The 18,018-nt window shown below is 42.6% G+C and overlaps 1 protein-coding gene across 1 annotated transcript in view; it reads right to left on the bottom strand.

Annotated features, from left to right (window-relative positions):
* The window catches only part of LOC111197398 (trichohyalin-like), a 291,642-nt gene that overhangs the window by 97,982 nt on the left and 175,642 nt on the right, over positions 1–18,018 (bottom strand). The window lies entirely within an intron of this gene.

The following is an 18,018-nucleotide window of genomic DNA, read 5'->3' as shown; positions in this document are numbered from 1 at the left end:
ATACAAAATTGTCAAGTCATCATTGTTTTTTTAATGATTTGCTTTTGGCAAGATATATTTGGAACCAATATATCTTGCTAGCTGTCCTAGCCGTACCACCTTGAATGAGCGCCCAGTGAGGTATGATTTAAATCATGACAGCACATTGTCTGGGAGTACAGTTAGGAGGAAGTCATGGTTGACTGTGTTAAAGGTGGCTATGTGGTCCAGCAGAATAAGCACTGAGGACTGTCCTGCAGCTCTGGCAGTTGTCAAAGCTTTTGTTACGGACAACAGAGCCGTTTCCGTGGAGTGTCCTTTTTTAAAACCTGATCGTGAAACTGGTCTGTAGTTACTAACCTGGGCAGGGTTGAGAGAAGGCTGTTTAAGCAGTGGTGTCGTTTGTGCTTCACAAACACACACACACAGTCCACACTTACTCCTCCAGCAAGAGAGTACATAGATGGAGGTGAACTCGAGAGAGAGAGGGAGTCGAGACGATGACTATGCCGCTCTCTCTCACTCGCAGGACAGTAGGAAATGGCACTTGCTGTGGTTAGAGCAGATAGGGAAAAGAAATGAGCCACATCAAATGAGGAGTATCAAAGATCCAGAGCCGAGTGGCTGGTTGGTGTCCCTTAAAAGGTGTTGATTGCAGGTGTTCAAAATTATCCAAATTAGATGCCCCGGAGTATGCCTCGGCCGGGCAGTAGCCCTTACAGGGCTCCGGTCCAAGGAAGACAGGCGGAGCATACCGAAATCGGCACTCGAAGGGTGACATCCCAAGAGACAATGGCAGAGTGTATTGTGGGCATGTATTGTGACTGGGGTGATGAACGCCATCTTCCATTCATCGCCTGCCCTGATCCTAACCAGGATGTAGGCACTGTGCAGGTCCAGTTTGGTAGGGGGTAATGGTTCTTCACCATTATCTTATTGAGGCCACTGTAATCTATATGGGGCCTCAATCCGCCATCGTTCTCCCCCACAAAGAGTCCCAAACTAGTCCCAGGGAAAAAGTCAATGGCCATGTCACAAGGATGGTGGGGGGTCAGTATCTGATCCTGCCGTTTACTGAAGACCTCCCAGAGATCATGGTAGTCAGTGCCCCCGGGATCAGCGCCTGTGCCTTTGGGAGCTTAGGGAGGCTGGAGACAGAAAGATCGACAAGCTGGCCCCCATGTTGGCACCGAGCAGGATAGCCAGTCAGCATGAAGTTGTGCCTCTGGAGCGAAGGAAACCCCACAATCAGCTGCAAGTCAGGAGCGCTGATGATATGTAGCATGATTTTTTTCTGAATGGAACCTGACTCGCAGCATGAGGAGGCGTGTTGCTCTATGAGCAAGGGCTCTCTTAGGGGAACCAGTGGCAATGCAAGCCTCCTGGCCAAGGCCACATCCTGGAAGTTGTCTGCCCTGATGCTGATTTAGGAGGTGGGTCCCTGCCTCATCTCCTTAGACCGGAAGGTTGAACATCCGCAAAAGGGTGTCGGCGAACAGCACCGCAGTGACGCAAATGACCGGTTGGCACTCCTAGACCGGGGTAGCCCATGCCAACGCTCTTCCAGAGAGAAGGCAGACAGTGTGTGCCACCTTGGCACGCTCCGACTGTAAGCGGGAAGGCTGCAGCTTAAAGGCAAGCGAGCACACTGTAGCATGAATCCCCTGGAACCCCTCTGGTTCAACACTGTAGCGCATGGGAGCTGGCAGTGGGGGCTTAACCACAGACATCATGGGTGGCGCAGCAGCCAAAAGCTCAGAGACAATGGCTATGCCACTCTCTCACTCGCAGGACAGTGGGAAATGACACATGCTGTGGTTAGAGCAGATAGGGAAAAAAAATCAGCCGAAGCTTGCTCTGGAAACTGGCATAGATTGCAAGTGTTCGAAATTAGCCAATTTAGTTCTTAGTGGTGGCCTGGCGCGCCCTCCCATGCCCTAGAGGATGCCTCGACCGGGTCCCAGCCCTTACAGGAATTGGGTCAAATGGACACATAGTAGGAAAGTTATGTGTTAGGAGAGCCAGTGTCTTGTACTCAGTGAGAGAAGTGAACGAGGAGAAAGTGATCTCCTGTGGAGCAAAGTGTATAAGTGGCATAATTTACATTGAGAGATGAAAATGAGTCTGGTGGAGACATATCAGTCACCAGCAGAGTGCTAGTCTCTAAGGTTTCGGCGGAACGAGACCATAGTTGGAGTAGCTATCATTTTTTGTTGATACCCGCTTCAGATCAGAAGAGTGCATGGGGATATGAAGTCTGTGAAGCAGGGATTGTCATGTTGGATGTTCATATCACCTAGAATGAGCAAGGGACATTCTTGTTATGGGATAGAAGGCAGTAGTATTTCTAAAATAGCTACTCACCTGCAGATGCCCTTATCTACAGTCAGAGTAAGCATCAAAAAGTTTAAACATCTGAAACAGTGACAAACAAGCCTGAAAGAGGATGCAAGTGTATCTCTCCACCATGCTCGGTAAGAAGGATGGCAAGAGAAGTAAAAAGTTATCCAGAGCTCACTGTTAGAGAATTAAATCAAATGATTGCATCTTGGGGTTATGAGGTCTCCCAAACAACCATCAGGTGCTATCTACATGCCAACAAACTGCAAGCAGGGTCAATGCCGGTATGTCGGTCAATGCTTGGCTTTATCTGTAAAGGGGGGGTGAGTTGTCTAGGAACATAGAGCATTGAAGAAAAATCCACTGCACTTTTCAGGGGTTGTGTCAAAAAGCTCAGGTTTGCAAACAGGGTGGCCAGGAGTGCGCGGGGCAGCTGTGGGTGCTACTGGGCTTGGAGGACTGAAAGGAAACCCACATAAACACTCTAGGATCTGGGCGAGTTGCTGTTGTTGGCTCAGTGGCTGACAGGCTAGCTCATCAATACCGCAGGTCACACCAGCAAGTGCTTGCTGGTGCTGACCTAAGAGCTTACCCTGGTTAGCTAAACCAGACTTAATCAGCTCCGTATTCTGCTGCCTGGTTTGTTTGGGCTTTGTATTCTGTCATGATCAGGGAAGATCCAGGCAAACATGGATGCGTAAAACCAACTTTATTAAAAAAGGGGCAATAAAAATGGGGGTCAGGGCAAGTAGGGTCAATGGATCATCACTGGGTCTTTCAGCAAGATAATGACCCAAACATGTCAACTCATGACTCATGACCAAAATCAACTCAAGAATGATTTACAAGGCACAAAACCTTGCTTCTCTCATGGTTATTTTAGTCCCCAGACCTCATCCTGAGCTGAAGTGGAGAGTGCATAGCAGAAGAACCAGTATTTAGGGAGGTTGTGTAAAGACAAATAGTCGAAGATCCCTCTTTCTGTATTCTCCCATCTAGTTATAGGAGACGATTAAGTATTGTCTTGTTGTTGGCAAAAGGAGGTTGTAGACCAGGGCTGTCTACCAGGGCTGTCGCCTTGCCTGGGCTTTTGGGGCTTTAGCCCCAAATAAATTTCTAGAATAATTTTGCTGGTACCTTAGATCCATGCCAGTTTAAGTATTCTTCTGTAAACAATTGTGTGTATAAAAAAGCTATAAAATAAGACTCATTTGTTCTGTAAAAGTAAGAAGTAAATCCAACCTCAATATAGGGAGAAGTATTTTCCAAGATGCAATTATAGTATCAAAGTTCATATTAAATAATATACAGACTGTGCCATGTAGTAATAATGTAGTTTATTTTTATCAGCAATTACACATGCATTTACCCAATTTAGCGAATGTTGGGAGGCTAGACGATCCCAATACACCATACTCTCTAGAGTCTAAACAGAATTATGTAGCTTTGTATAAACTGTATGTCTGAACCCACTGGAACAGTCGAACTCAGTCTGCTACACAGAGCAAAATCTAGTAATTGTATGTTTGAATGAGCATTTAAACATATTCTGACCACTTTTTGTGCTTTAATGTACAAGATTATGTGGACACTATTTAGGGTTCATTACACTTTTTAAGCAATAAATTTCCATGATTTCTTCATGACTTTTCCATGCCTTCAAGGAAAATGTGCATGACCATATTATTTTCAAAACATCAGTGCAGACATGGAAAATAAAACCAAAAATCAACTAAAACTATTATTTAAACTGATGTAGGCCTAAAATGAATATGACACACATGCTTTGATAATATAATGTGTTTCAGATCCTGAGAGATCCATTGTATAGGCTAAATTACTGAACTAACTCTGAGCTGATGTATTTGTTAGCTCAAAATAGATTTCCCCCATCAATAAATGGAAACACAAATATTTGTAGACCAAATTTCCATGACTTTTCCAAAATGTTCTGGGTATTTTTTTTTTTACAAAATTTATCCAGGCCTGGAAATTGCTATTTTTAATTTCCATGACTTTTCCAGCCCACCCAAACATGCAAGCGCAAACCAGGGCTGGACTGGTAATCTGGCGTACAGGGCAAATGCCCGGTGGGCCGACAGTCCTCAGGGGCCGATGCTGATTTTTTTCTTTCTTTTTTTCTAAGAGACCGGCACACAAGTTAGAGGGGGCGGCCCATTGGCCCATATTCAAAATAGACAGTGGACTGAACCAATCAGGATATAGGAAGAAAGAGGCCACACCCTTTCCCTGCGTGGTTTAGCTCTGAGCACATGTGCGACTGGAAACAGTGCACGGGAGGGTCCGGCGCTCGTGCTGTCTCTCTCTCGCTCCCTCGCTCGCCTAATCGCGCGCTCTCTCTCTCTCTGTTTCTCTCTAGCTCTCTCTCTCTCTTTCTCTCTGACTGTTTCTTTCTCGCTCTCCCTTTTTTCTCTGTCTCTCGCTCGCTCTCTCTTTCTCAGTCTCAGACTGTCTCTCTTTTTTTCTCTCTTGCTCTCTTTGTCCCTTTTTTCTCTCTCTCACTCGCTCTCTGACTGTCTCTCTCTTTCTCTCTGACTGTCTCTCTCGCTTGCTCTCTCTGACTGTCTCTCTCTTTTTCTCTCGCTCGCTCGCTCTCTCTCTCTCTCTGCGCATGCGTGTGGTGAGTGGCGGGAGCAGGGAGGACGCGTGAGCGTGGGAGCGATTTTTTGGTGTTTTGCCAAACTTTACTTTCATTTTTATTAACGTGCCGTAAGAACAACTACGGATTATTTGTTTAATTAACATCGGTCTCGGGAGTGCGCGCGGCACCGCGGGGGGGGTTGCCTCGGAGCTTGTTTGCGGTCATAGCGACCCCGGCCATCAAACTTTTTGAGACTTTAACTCGCCGCCACGGCGTTAAAGTGAAGTGCACGGTGAGCGTGGAGCAATTCTGCATTGCCGCCGAGAACGTGATCGGGCACCGCTACATCATGTCCGCATCACGGATGAATAAAGCTATCGTGATTTTTCTTAGCACAGTGGAGAAAGCTAACGAGCTCGTCCAAACTGGAGTTATAATACAAGACCAGCTGACCCCAGTACAGCCCCTCACTACCCCAGCCAAGAAGATCATCCTGTCTAATGTCCCCCCATTTATTAAAGATGAACTGCTGACTAAAGAACTGTCCAGTTTTGGTAAACTTGTTTCTCCCATCAGAAAAATACCCTTGGGGTGTAAATCACCGCTGGTAAGACACTTGGTCTCGTTCAGACGGCTGGTCTATATAGTTTTAAATGACGGAGCTGATGCGCTGGACGCAGTTTTTAAATTTTGAGTGGACGGGTTTGATTATGCTGTCTTCGTTTCATCGGACTCTGATATAAAGTGTTTTGGATGTGGTCTGACTGGTCATATGGTTCGTGCTTGCCCTGAGAGGAGAACTGAGGCTGGTGCAGGCGGGGAGATTAAGGATTCAGGACCAGAGGAGGCCGAACCCTCTGCATCTGACCCCACTGAGGCTGGAGCATTGGTGGCAGGAGAACCGGCCCCAGCTGAGGAAATTCCACCGGTGGAGGACGGATCTCCTGGATCTGCACCGACCACAGGAGAACCAGCTGAACCTACGGACGGAATGGAACCTGCTACAGCTGCGGACGAGCCTGCGACAACCTCACAGGCTTCAGAGGCACCTGACGTGGCAGTGCAGGGACTGCTGGAGCAGGATGGACAATGTGATGAGGTATAGGATGCTGAAACTGAATCTGAGCAGGTAAGATCACTGCTGCTGGAGGGGGCTGCTGAAATGGGGATAGAGCCTGTTTTTAAAACCCCTATTAGGAGGAAGAAGGGGCGCGCTCGCAGTAAAGCCAGTAAGCAGGTTAAACAGACTGAAAATGTTAAAGGTGATGTTGATTCTGATAGTGATGGTGCTGACTCTATCTCAGGGTGGTTAGTTAGCTTGCAGGAGGACACTTTGCCCACTGTGTACACAGCGGAAGACATGAAAACCTTTCTGAAGCGCACTAAAGGGCAGAAGGGGGTGTTTTCCTGATCGGTCACAGTTTGTGCATGACGTCTGCCATCTTAGAAGAGCTGGGGCATTTACTGAACTTGAGCTATTTAGATTACAAAAATGTGTAACCAGACTTAGAAAGGAGAGCAGTAATTATGATGGACCTGCTGTGTTTTAGAACAATTTTTACTATTTTTTTTTTTTTTGCAAGCTGGTTTTATTTCCACTATTTTTAATGGACAGTTTTAGGGTTGGCACTCTGAATGTGAATGGAGCACGAGAGTGTGAGAAAAGAGCCAAAATATTTGAACTGACCAAACAGAAAAGACTTGATGTTCTTCTGCTCCAGGAAACACACAGTGATGTGAATGTTGGTGTGGACTGGACTAAAGAGTGGGATGGGCTCGCAGTGTTAAGCTCTTTTATTTTCTAAGAGTTTTATTCCCTGTTCTTATGATGCTGAGGAGATAGTTGTGGGAGGCTTTTAAAAGTGAGGGCATGTTTTGAAAACAATGTTTTTATCTTCATATGTGTTTATGCACCAACCGTGGGGAAGGAGAGACTGGCTTTTTTAAACACCCTCTACAGTGTGCTAGAGAATGTCAGCACTGATGAGTTTTTAGTATTTGGTGGTGATTTTAACTGCACTACTGATAATATGGACAGAAATCACATGGAACCACATCCTGCCTCTCGCAAACGGCTTTGTGAGATGGTGAAGTCTAATGAACTGTGTGATGTCTGGAGAAACTTCCCTTTGATCAGAGACAGTACACTTGGACACATTTAAAGATAATATGCTCTCACTTGCACGGCTGGACCGGTTTTATGTTTTTAAACATCACCGGACTGTTTTCACTAGCTGCTGTATTAATCCTGTTGGTTTTTCAGATCATTGTATGGTGCAGTGTGCTATTAGAAAGCCCTGTGTGAAGCCTCGGAGTGCATATTGGCATTTTAACACTGCTCTTTTAAATTATGCTAATTTTAGGGAATGTTTTATATTTTTCTGGAACACTTTTAAAATGCAAAACTCCTCTTTTAATTCTCTGCAACAGTGGTGGGACATAGCTAAAGTACAAATAAAACTTTTTTGTCAGCAGTATACTCTCAATGTCACAAGGGACATCACCAGATCTCTTAAAGCTCAGGAGATTGAAATTGTGGAGCTCCAGAATTTGGGAGCAACCACAGGAAATCGAGAGCATATTAAAGCTCTCAAAACGAAATCAGACATATTGGCAGACCTGCTGGGTGCTACAGTACAGTACAGTACGCTCCTGTTTTAAAAATGTGTCTGAGATGGATGCTCCTTCTAAGTTCTTTTTTAGCCTTGAGCAGAAAAATGGACAGAAAAGGTTCATGCATGCCGTGCGAACAGAATCAGGAGATCTTGTGTCTGATTTTACTGAAATTCGCAGGCAGACAGTTAGCTTCTACTCGAAGCTTTATGACAGTGAGCAAGTAGAAGCAGAGGAGGTGGAGGAAAGCTTTCTCTGTAACTTACCTAAGCTTTTAAAACAGTCTGCTGCAATGCTGGACAGGGATTTGTCCCTGGACGAATTGCACACAGCTCTCCAAGGTATGGAGAACAGGAGGTCACCAGGTATTGATGGTCTCCCTGTAGAATTTTACAAGTCCTTTTGGTCTGAACTGGGGCAGGATGTGCTCAAAAGTAGCTGTAGAAGGGCAGTCCTCACTCTTTTATCCCAAGAAGGGAGACCTAACTGACCTGAGGAACTGGCGTCCAGTGTGGCTGTAAATTGCTCTCCAAAGCATTACCTGCAAAGTTAGGAAAGGTGATGGAGCAGATCACTCATCTTGATCAAACATACTGTGTGCCTAGCAGGTCAATATTTGATAATATACATCTAATTCGGGCAGTTTTGGACGTCTCTAGGCTATGGGGCTTAAGGACTGGTCTCTTATTTCTTGACCAGGTAAAGGCTTTTGACCGGGTTGAACACGGGTACCTCTGGAAGGTTCTAGAGAGCTTTCAGCCCTGGGTTCAGCCCTGGTTTCATAGCCATGATCAAGGTGTTGTACAGTGACATTGAGAGCGTTCTCAACGTAAATAGTGGTTTGTGTGCCCCTTTTAAAGTTCATAGGGGCATCAGACAGGGATGTGGACTTTCAGGGGCTCTCTATTCTATTGCAATAGAACCCCTTTTATGCAGAATAAGAGAAGTAATTGCTGGTTTTAAAATCCCTAACTGCAATATGTCTATTTCTTTGTCAGCGTATGCAGATGATGTAGTGACCATGGTCAGTTCCCAGTCTGAGGTGAATGTTTAACTGAGATTTTAAGTGATTTTAACGTTATATCCTCTGTGAAGGTCAATTGGGGGAAAAGTGAGGCTGTTTTTATTTAGGGAGTGGGAGGGAAAGGAACCTAAGCTTCCTGATGACCTTTTCTGGAAGATGGGGGGGGGGGGGGTTAAATATCTAGGTGTGTATCTGAGGGACAGAGTTTTTATGGAGAAAAATGGGAGAGTGTCCTTAAAAATGTAAAAGCAAAACTAGCAAAGTGGAAATGGCTGGTTCCTAGAATGTCATATAGAGGTCGTGCACTGGTCATCAACAATCTTACAGCATCATCCCTGTGGCACAAGTTGGCCTGTGTGGACCCACCTTCAAATTTGCTGGCAGACATTCAGGCCGTTCTGCTGGACTTTTTTGGGGACCGCCTTTATTGGTTACCACCATTGGGTATTCTCTACCTATCTAAGGAGGAGGGTGGACAAGGACTGGTCTATCTGGCCAGAAGAACTGCTGCCTTTAGGCTGCAGTTTATTCAAAAACTTCTTACTGGCCCTGAAAGCTTGGTGTGGAGAGCACCTGTAAGTAGAATACTACAGACAGTGGGGGGACTGGGGCTAGACAGAACTTTGTTTTTAATGAATACCCAAAAAAATGATTTTGCTGGATTACCAGCATTTTATTAAGAACTTTTTAAAATGTTTGGCTTTTTTAACTTGTACAGAGAGAGCGGCTCCTCCTCGTACTGGCTTTTAGAGGAGCCTCTGATCCATGGTGATCGTTTAGATGTTTTTTGCTCAAGACCTGTCAAGAGTGCTCATCCTATCACAGGTCACAAAGCTGCGACAGTTAGTGGAACTGGCAGGACCAGATCTTACCAACATAGGCAGTGTTGCAGCGCAGCTGAAAATGAAGTCCCTTCGTGTAGTATCTGAAATTTTAAAAAGATGGAGAAAAGCACTCACAACTGATAAACATCAGCTCCTGAAGGGCCATGCTACACAGGCTGAACCATTGGAGAGGGGCTCCTTTCCGAAAATCACCATCTCTCCAAACCTAGGTGACTGTGGGGGGTCACTCCTGGAGGGTAGTGGGGAGGACAGGATGGTTTTAGGGGAGGTCAGTGGGAAGCTTTTATACAGAGCCTGTGTAAAGGCTATCAACAGGAAAAGGCTGGATAGTAGAGCTGAAACTCCATGACGTAGAGAGCTGGGGCTTAACAAGGACACTAAGCCAGAGTGGCGGGTTAAATACAAACCACCATTAACCAAGAAAACAGCTGACCTTCAGTGGAGAGTCCTGCATGGTATTTTGTCTGTAAACTCATTTGTTTCTGTTTTAAACCCTGAGGTCTCACACGAGTGTCCCTTTTGCATGCAGAGAGAAACAGTGTTTCATGCTTTTATGAGATGTTTTAGATTGCATCCACTGTTTGGAGTTTTACAGACTGTTTTTACATTTTTAAACCTCAGTTTTACACCACAGAGTTTCATCCTTGGTTTTAAATACAGTCGATCCCAGCGGTTTAAGTGCCAGTTGATACATTTTATCTTTGGCCAAGCAAAACTGGCCATATACACCAGCAGAAAGAACAAGATAGCATCCAGCACAGATTATGATGCTGTGCAGATCTTCACTAGGCAGGTCAGGGCGAGGGTGAAGGTGAATTTTAATTTCTATAAGAGCATGAGTGACTTGGACTCTTTTAAGCTGGTGTGGTGTTATGGGGATGTCGTTTGCTCTGTGGAAGAGGACGAGCTTTTCTTTGCTCCAGTTTTTTATTTGAGTATGTTTTTTTTTGTCTGGCTTTTTGCACATCTCTTTATTATTTAAACCTTGTAACATATTTATGATATTTGTTACTGTACAGTGTTAAACAAGAGTTGAGTTTATAATAAAGGAGTGTTAAAAAGTCAAAGTCTCTCTCTCTCTCTCTCTCTGATGTCAGTGATTGACACTAATATAATTTAATTTAAATTAAAGCTGATATTTCTTAAAAAGAACACTAAAATGCATCCAGTAATAAGGAAAAAATATTTGTAGTTAAAGTAATGCTGTTGTTTTTGTTTTTAATAAAGCACCACAATCATGCTCAATGTTTGTTTGTTCCACCTAGATCAAAAGATCCTCTCATGATGAGAGTAGGAGAGAACCCTAGTTTCAAGCATTTAAGAAAAGAGCTCGAGCCCCATTACAAAATTCCATCCCAAAAAACAAAACATGCTTATAATGAAGTTCATTTTTTATTATAAAGTTGATAATGGTAAGTCTATAAAGAATGCCCTGTTTGTAGCCTGATACAAATACATGTTATAGCTGTTTAAAGGAGGAAGCACCTGTGTAAGGTTGACACTCGTCCTGTAAAATACAAATACCTTTATTTGGCAATTAAATGTTGCATCCCATATTGAATGAATACATTTTAGCGTTCGTTTCTCATCAGCTGGTCACATTTTGAGAAAGTAAAATATATTTCATTACTAGTTTTGTCCAGTGCTCTAAAATACCACACGGCAGAGTGTGTGGTAGTGTACCTCTGTCTTGGTCATAATTTATCAACATTATTATAAATAACATTGAATCAAGTGTAGTTCAAACAGCAAAGCAATGGTAAAAAACACACTACATATACCTGCGCCTTGTCTTTTTTGCACTGCATGGAACTGAGTTGAGATTGAGTACGGTTACAAACATAACCATATAAAACTCAGTTCAGTTAAATAAACCTAAGATGAGTATGGACATGTAAAGATAAACAAATATTGACTTTAAATGTAATGTTAGCCATATACTTTAAAATATAAAAAAATTGTGAAGCGAGGCTGACTGCTGAACAGTCTGACCACGGAGTACCATCAGCAAGGAACTAAACACAAATAGGTCCTTACCGAGACTCCACCTGTCAATGACGGATTCATTCAAGTTCAAATCCACCATGGTAGTGTAGCATTAGCTTGTGTGTGTGGTGGCAGGGTGGGTTCACTTTACTTTTTGACTTTACCTGCACTGAGATCTGTTCCTTGCCAATACAGCTGACTGTTGGGTTATCAAAATTATCTAGCTACTATACGATTAGTGTGCACAGCAGGAGCTACTTTAGACTGTATTCACTCATGAACCTTTTAATATGAACTGACCAAAAATTCAAACACAAATGCAAATGAAACACATGGGGGTGGGGGATATAGTTCTTCAGGGTCTTAAGGGAAACCAGTAAAGTGCAGGCGCTTCAGTTAAACTTGGGTCTTATAATTCTTGCAGTATTTTGCTTGCTTACTGTTTTGAAGCTCACTGATATCTGCATGAGGCTCCACGTCTCTCCAGATTACATCAAATAGATAATCTATACATATTGGTTGTTCAGTACAGCACGCAATTATTACGCAATTAAGTGTGTGCATATATGTACTATTGCAACCCTAATTGAATCTGTTAAACTAACAAAGCTGTCACAATTATTATATTCTTTTTATAGTATGTATAATTGTCGTATATTTTTATAATAATGTTATATCAATAATGCTCTCAGCATACATTTGTTATATTAGTTGTTTAATAAATTAGTAATATCTGTCATAATTAAAATAGATAAAAAATAAACTAAATTGATATAATACAACCTGAGTAAAGGCGGTGGTCAGTGGCCATCTGCTTGCTGGTGTTTCCTGCGAGGTCACTGCATCAAGAAATGAAATGCTTTTGTGATTGGTGTGTTTATATAGGTCAAGATAAAGGCTTCTTAGAAATCACATGACTTATAAAAATATATTTTGGTCGTAAGCCAAATGTCTGCTTTCGGTATTAAGCTTTTGATAACACTTTAAACTGTAAGTGTTTATGAAATGGATTTATAAGATGTATTATGTGAGAAATACAGTTGTTTAGTTGAGTATTCATTTTGTTGTTCTTAAACTAAATATCATTACACTGATTCTTAAGAATTTGCATAAAACATATCCCACAAAGAAAAGCACTAATTCTGTTGGAAATTAATAACATTTTTAGGAATAAAAAAATCAAGGTTAAGAGGGCCCTTAGCAAATATGTTAGGTTATTGTATATGTTTATTTAATTATTTTTTATGAATTTAATGATGTTGCCTTTTGCCTACAAAATCAGTTGTCCTCTGTATGAGATTTAGTGTAGGAACACTAAAAAACACATCCTAAATCCCCAGCTGAAAATCTTTAATATTCCAGCTGAAATTCTTTAATTATTACATAGTGGAATGCATTAAGAAAACAAAATAACATAAAAATGATCAATGTAAGTTAAACTTATCCCATGGAGGTCTGGATTTGGAATCATACTCAAAATCAAAGTGGAAAATCAAATGACGGGCTGATCCAACTTCAGTGGAAATTCCTCAAGACAAGTTAAAATGAGGCTCAGTAGTGTGTGTGGCTCCACGTGCCTGTATGACCTAACTACAATGCCTGGGCTGCTCCTGATTACTCGCCAGATGTTCTCCTGAGGAGACCTGGATTAAAGCGTCAGTCAACTCCTGGACAGTCTGTGGTGCAGTGTAGTATTGGTGGATGGAGCGAGACATGATGTTCCAGATGTGCTGGACTGAATTCAGTTCTGGGGAATGGGCAGGTCAGTCCACAGCTTCAATAACTTCATCATGCAGGAACTGCTGACATACTTCAGCCACATGAGGTCTAGCATTGTCCTGCATCAGAAAGAACTCAGGGCCCACTGCACCAGCATATGAGTCTGAGGATCTCATCTTGGTACCTAATGGCACATGTGGCCCTCAAAAGAAATGCCTCCCCACACCATTACTGACCCACTGCCAAACTGGTCATGCTGGAGGATGTTGCAGCAGCAGAACGTTCTTCACGGCGTCTCCAGACTCTGTCAGTGTGAACCTGCTCTCATCCGTGAAGAGCACAGGACACCGATGACAAATCTGTCAATCTTCGTTTTGGGGCTGTAAGCACAAGCCTCACTTGTGGACATCAGGCCCTCATACCACCCTCATGAAATCTGTTTGAGCAGAATCATGGATATTAGTGGCATGCTGGAGGTCATTTTGCAGACCTCTTGCACGGCTTCTTCTTTTCCTCCTTGCACAAAGGAGGAGGTAGCCGTCCTGCTGCTGGGTTATTGCCCTCCTACAGGCCAATCCATGACTCCTGGTGTACTGGCCTGCTCACACTGAGGGCATTTTCATTCTCAAACGAGGAGCTACGTCAGTAGTGTTTTAGTTTTTCGGATACCAAAGGTCAGACTCCAAGCAAACTACAGTCATTTGCAAAATGGGGCGGTTTTAATAGGACTGGATAAGGAATTTATTCCAATCTGAAGGAAAGGTTAGTGGTAGCTGGCAGCTGACCACAGACTATTAGAGTGGCCTGCTGAATGAGACAAAAGCTGTGGGGCTTTCAGCAGAAAGCAGCTCTGCTCCCACTGTCCTGGCATCAGCTCTGGTTTACTCAGAGCCAGGCCGTTCTCAGATCAGTGTGAGTCATTTTGCCAGACAATGTAGGTAATAAAAAAAAACTGCCAAAAGATAATATTTAACGCCCAAAGTATACAATAAGCAGCACAAGAAAGTGTTCACAATCAGCTCAGCAGCACACAGTGATAAGAAAGGTTTGTCTAGCAGTAATGATAAATGTGTTCGTGACAACCACAGCAGCCAAAAAGCAAACACCAATGTCACATATTAAGCTTGGATGTGTAGTTTTATGTGAAAACAGTCAAAGGCTGTTCCCTGCTAGGCTTCAACACAGCTGTACAGTTAGGCGGGTTAAAGACTTTCAAGTTAAGCTCCTGAAGAGTTTTATTTTACCTTGGGTGTATCGACAAATATCTTTCAATTATGATTACTTATCTTAGTATCTATAATTACATAATCATTGTGTGAAACCTTGTATTTTATATGCATAACCAATACTCACTTTGTATTTGATCATTTTTATTACTCACAGTGTATTTTATACACATTTATATAGAAGATTAACCAATACTCACAATATATATTATTTACACATATAGATAAACATTGTTTGATCAGGCATGTGACTAACACAGACTTTATTATGACAAATTAACCCACATGATACATAAGGCATTTACTAACACATAGGATTTATTGTATGGCGGACTAACCACGCGTTATTAACACATTAACATATAACATATGAAATCTATTGTGTGACTTGCGTAGCTCAAGCTTGAAGCATTTCGTTCACTGCATGACCCTAACTAACGGTCATCAACTCGACTGGTACACTCGGTACGAGACTAAATTTCTACAGAGGAGGCTTTTAGATCAAAGCGGCCTTCTGTGTGTGGGGGAACATGCAGCGGCCTTCTGTGTGAGGGGGGTGATGCACACACACACAGATAGTGCCACGATGTTCCATTCTGGAAGAACACAGTCAAGGTCAAACACTAGTGGTCCGGTCAGACACGTGAAACTTGAGTACTAACACGTGAGAATATGCATATTAACATGAGCTAATCGTTAGCAACGCCTCATCAGCAGGTTTCACGTCATTTGGGGTATAAACATGGAGTCAGATCAGAGGGGGGTCAGAACTTATACTGGGACGGCTGTTTACCTATTTTCCTGTGTGTATGGTTCTCCTGAGCTCAGTAATAAATACTTGGTTTGCTTTCAGCTTCACTCCACCTGTCTACGACTCTCTCTATCAAACGAACACGCAGGGGAGTTGTACCCCGGACGAGAGGTGAGTGTTAACCCACCTTTCATTTTCTTTTTTACAACAATTTGGTGACCCCGACCTCTGAACCAGTCTGACGGAGGACAGCATCTGGCACTGATCCACTCACGGCCGAACTTAACAAAACAGGTAAGCAGAGCCGGTTTAATCAAATTCTGCATATTGGCTATTTCAAATTTGAGTGGATCGGCGGTCTGGCTGCTGTCCGGAGGGGAGCAGGAAGCATACCAAGGTATTTAAACGAGGGTAGAAGCTGTACCTACTCTTGGGTTTTACATGAGAATAGAGGCTGTTCCTATTCCAGGGTGTTAAACGGTAGACGCTGTACCTACTGGTTTTAAGGATTGGACGCTGGCATGTCCCGCCGGCTTCTGACGGGAAGTTCGGATAAAGGCCAGGTGAAAGGTTCACCTCGAGATTGATCCACTCGTAAATAAAAAGAGTAGAAGCTGTTCCTACTCAAGGGTTAAGGATTGGAAGCTGGCGTGCCCCCCCGGCTTCTGACGAGAAGTTCGGATAAAGGCCAGGTGTAAGGCTCACCTCGAGATTGATCCGCTCGTAAACAAGCGCAGATGCTGTACCTGCAAGAGTAGACGCCGTCCCTACTCACCTCTATTTTAATTCGGTTAAAAAGAGTAGATGCTGTACCTGCTCGGGTAGCCGCCGTCCCTACTTCTCTATTTTTAATTCGGTTAAAACAAAAGTAATAATAATAAATAAAATAATAATAAACATAAAAAGAAAAGAGCAGATGCTGTACCTGCTCGGGTAGATGCTGTCCCTACTTCTCTATATTTAATTCGGCTAAAAAGAGTAGATGTTGTTCCTACTCAAAGTCTTTTATAATTTTGTTAAAAAAGAAGCAGATGCTGTTCCTGCTCAAGAAATTTGGTAAAAAATTAGTAGACGCTGCACCTACTACGAAGTTTTACAAGTTGTTTAACTAAGAGTTATTGTATGATACTGTGGATGTAACTGCTAGATATTTCTGCACAAAAAATCGGGTTAATATATTGGGCGTTTCATGTTGAAAGTTGCGGGCTTTAAGAAGCGTGACTGGGACCATATGGAAAGCCTTCATTAGCGCGTGAGTGTTAGTTTAAAATAAATGAGTAGCTTAAAAGTGTGAACGGGGGTCCTTAGGTATAATTGAAGGCGGACCGGGAGCGGTATCTCGCGGGTGGGCGGCGACCCACTGCTTGTGTGCATGGCTTATTCGTGTCTTCTCTGGGGTAAAACAAAACAAATGAAAAGGGGTATACATAGCAGTATAAACTATAAGTATAAGTGAAGTGAGTCTGTGGCCAATAAGTGTAAGAGGGTATGTGTGTGTATGTGTGCATCTTCCAGGGACTGAGTGTGTCTGACTTTGTGATTGTGTATGTGCGACTGACAGAGAGAAAAAGAAAAGGGTGTACGAGTGTCTGTTACAGGGATTAAAAGTGTACCTGTGAGTGTGAAAGTGTGCGTGTAAAGTTTTCCAGAGAGAGAGACAGAAAATGTGTATCTTTGTTTGACTGGGGGCTTGGAAAAGTGTGTGGCAGTGAGTGAGAAAGTATATGGCAGCGAATTAAAGAGTGTGTGTAAGACAGAGTGAGTGAAACAGAAGTATGTGTGTGTTGGAGTGTGTGTTAAACTGTGTGTGAGCGGGGCTCCGGTGAGCGGTGTGATTGGTTGAGTGTACGAAATCTTGTGTGACAACAAAATAGGAATGGATGAGTCCCACTGCAGGGGAGGAGTCCAAGGTGAAGTAGGTGGAGTTGGTCCAGCCTATTGGTTTTAGACTAAGAGGTTGGTTTTATTTGTGAATTAACGCTTGTGAGACATCATAGAAAATAGAACATCAGTTCAGTAGGGAAAGTAATACACAGTGAAAATGGGAGAGAGACGTGAACAGGGGGAAAAGGCTTTTATACGGGTACATAGATTGATAGATAGATCGATAGATAGATACTTTATTTATCCTGAAGGAAATTTAGGCATCCAGCAGCAACAACACAATACAATAAGAAACATACTCAGACAAATCAAAACACAGAAGAATAGAAAATATAGAAGGCTATAAAAAAATAAAAACCTAACTATACAAGGTAAGGATCTATCTGTAAACGGAGCGGTGCAGTAGATGTTATTAATGGTCATAAATAATTAAATAATTAACAGAGTAAAGTGCAATGACATCGATCACGAAAGTGACTGATGTGACATAATAATATAATATAAATATGCATACGTTACAAGACAGTTCTAAAAAGAGAATGTGAAAATGTGAATACCCAATCATGAGTAAAGTATACTTTAATGTAAGCGAGGTTGGGGAAGTGTTAATATAAATAATTAAGTTGTTGAATAATGTCCGAGTGGTGTGTGACTGGATAGATAATTAGAGAATTTAGAGAATTTAATAAAGGGATTATGGGGTTGGTTAGCAAAAAATAAAAAGAAATTGAGGAAAATAATTAGCTTAATTTTGGGTATTGGACTATATCTTGGGGGCCCTAACCTAACAGGGACATATGTCTAACTCTATATTCTATAAGCAAATCTAATAATGAAAATAATGAAGGTGTGTGGCTGTGTCAGAATCGTTTCCTATTGCAGAAATACTGAGCAATTTGGGGAGGCCATTTTTGCAATGCTTTGTCGAAACTGAGCAGTACATTTTTTCCCCATATAGTTCACTATTAATTACATTATATTATAATAATATTGTACAGAAGATGTATGCTAGAAATTCCAAAATATACTATGCCATGCAGTACTGCTGT

The sequence above is a fragment of the Astyanax mexicanus genome, chromosome 3 (genome assembly GCF_023375975.1).
Source record: "Astyanax mexicanus isolate ESR-SI-001 chromosome 3, AstMex3_surface, whole genome shotgun sequence".
Classification (NCBI taxonomy): domain Eukaryota; kingdom Metazoa; phylum Chordata; class Actinopteri; order Characiformes; family Acestrorhamphidae; genus Astyanax; species Astyanax mexicanus.
Note: the sequence above shows the minus strand (reverse complement) of the source record. Positions and strands in the feature narration are given on the sequence as shown.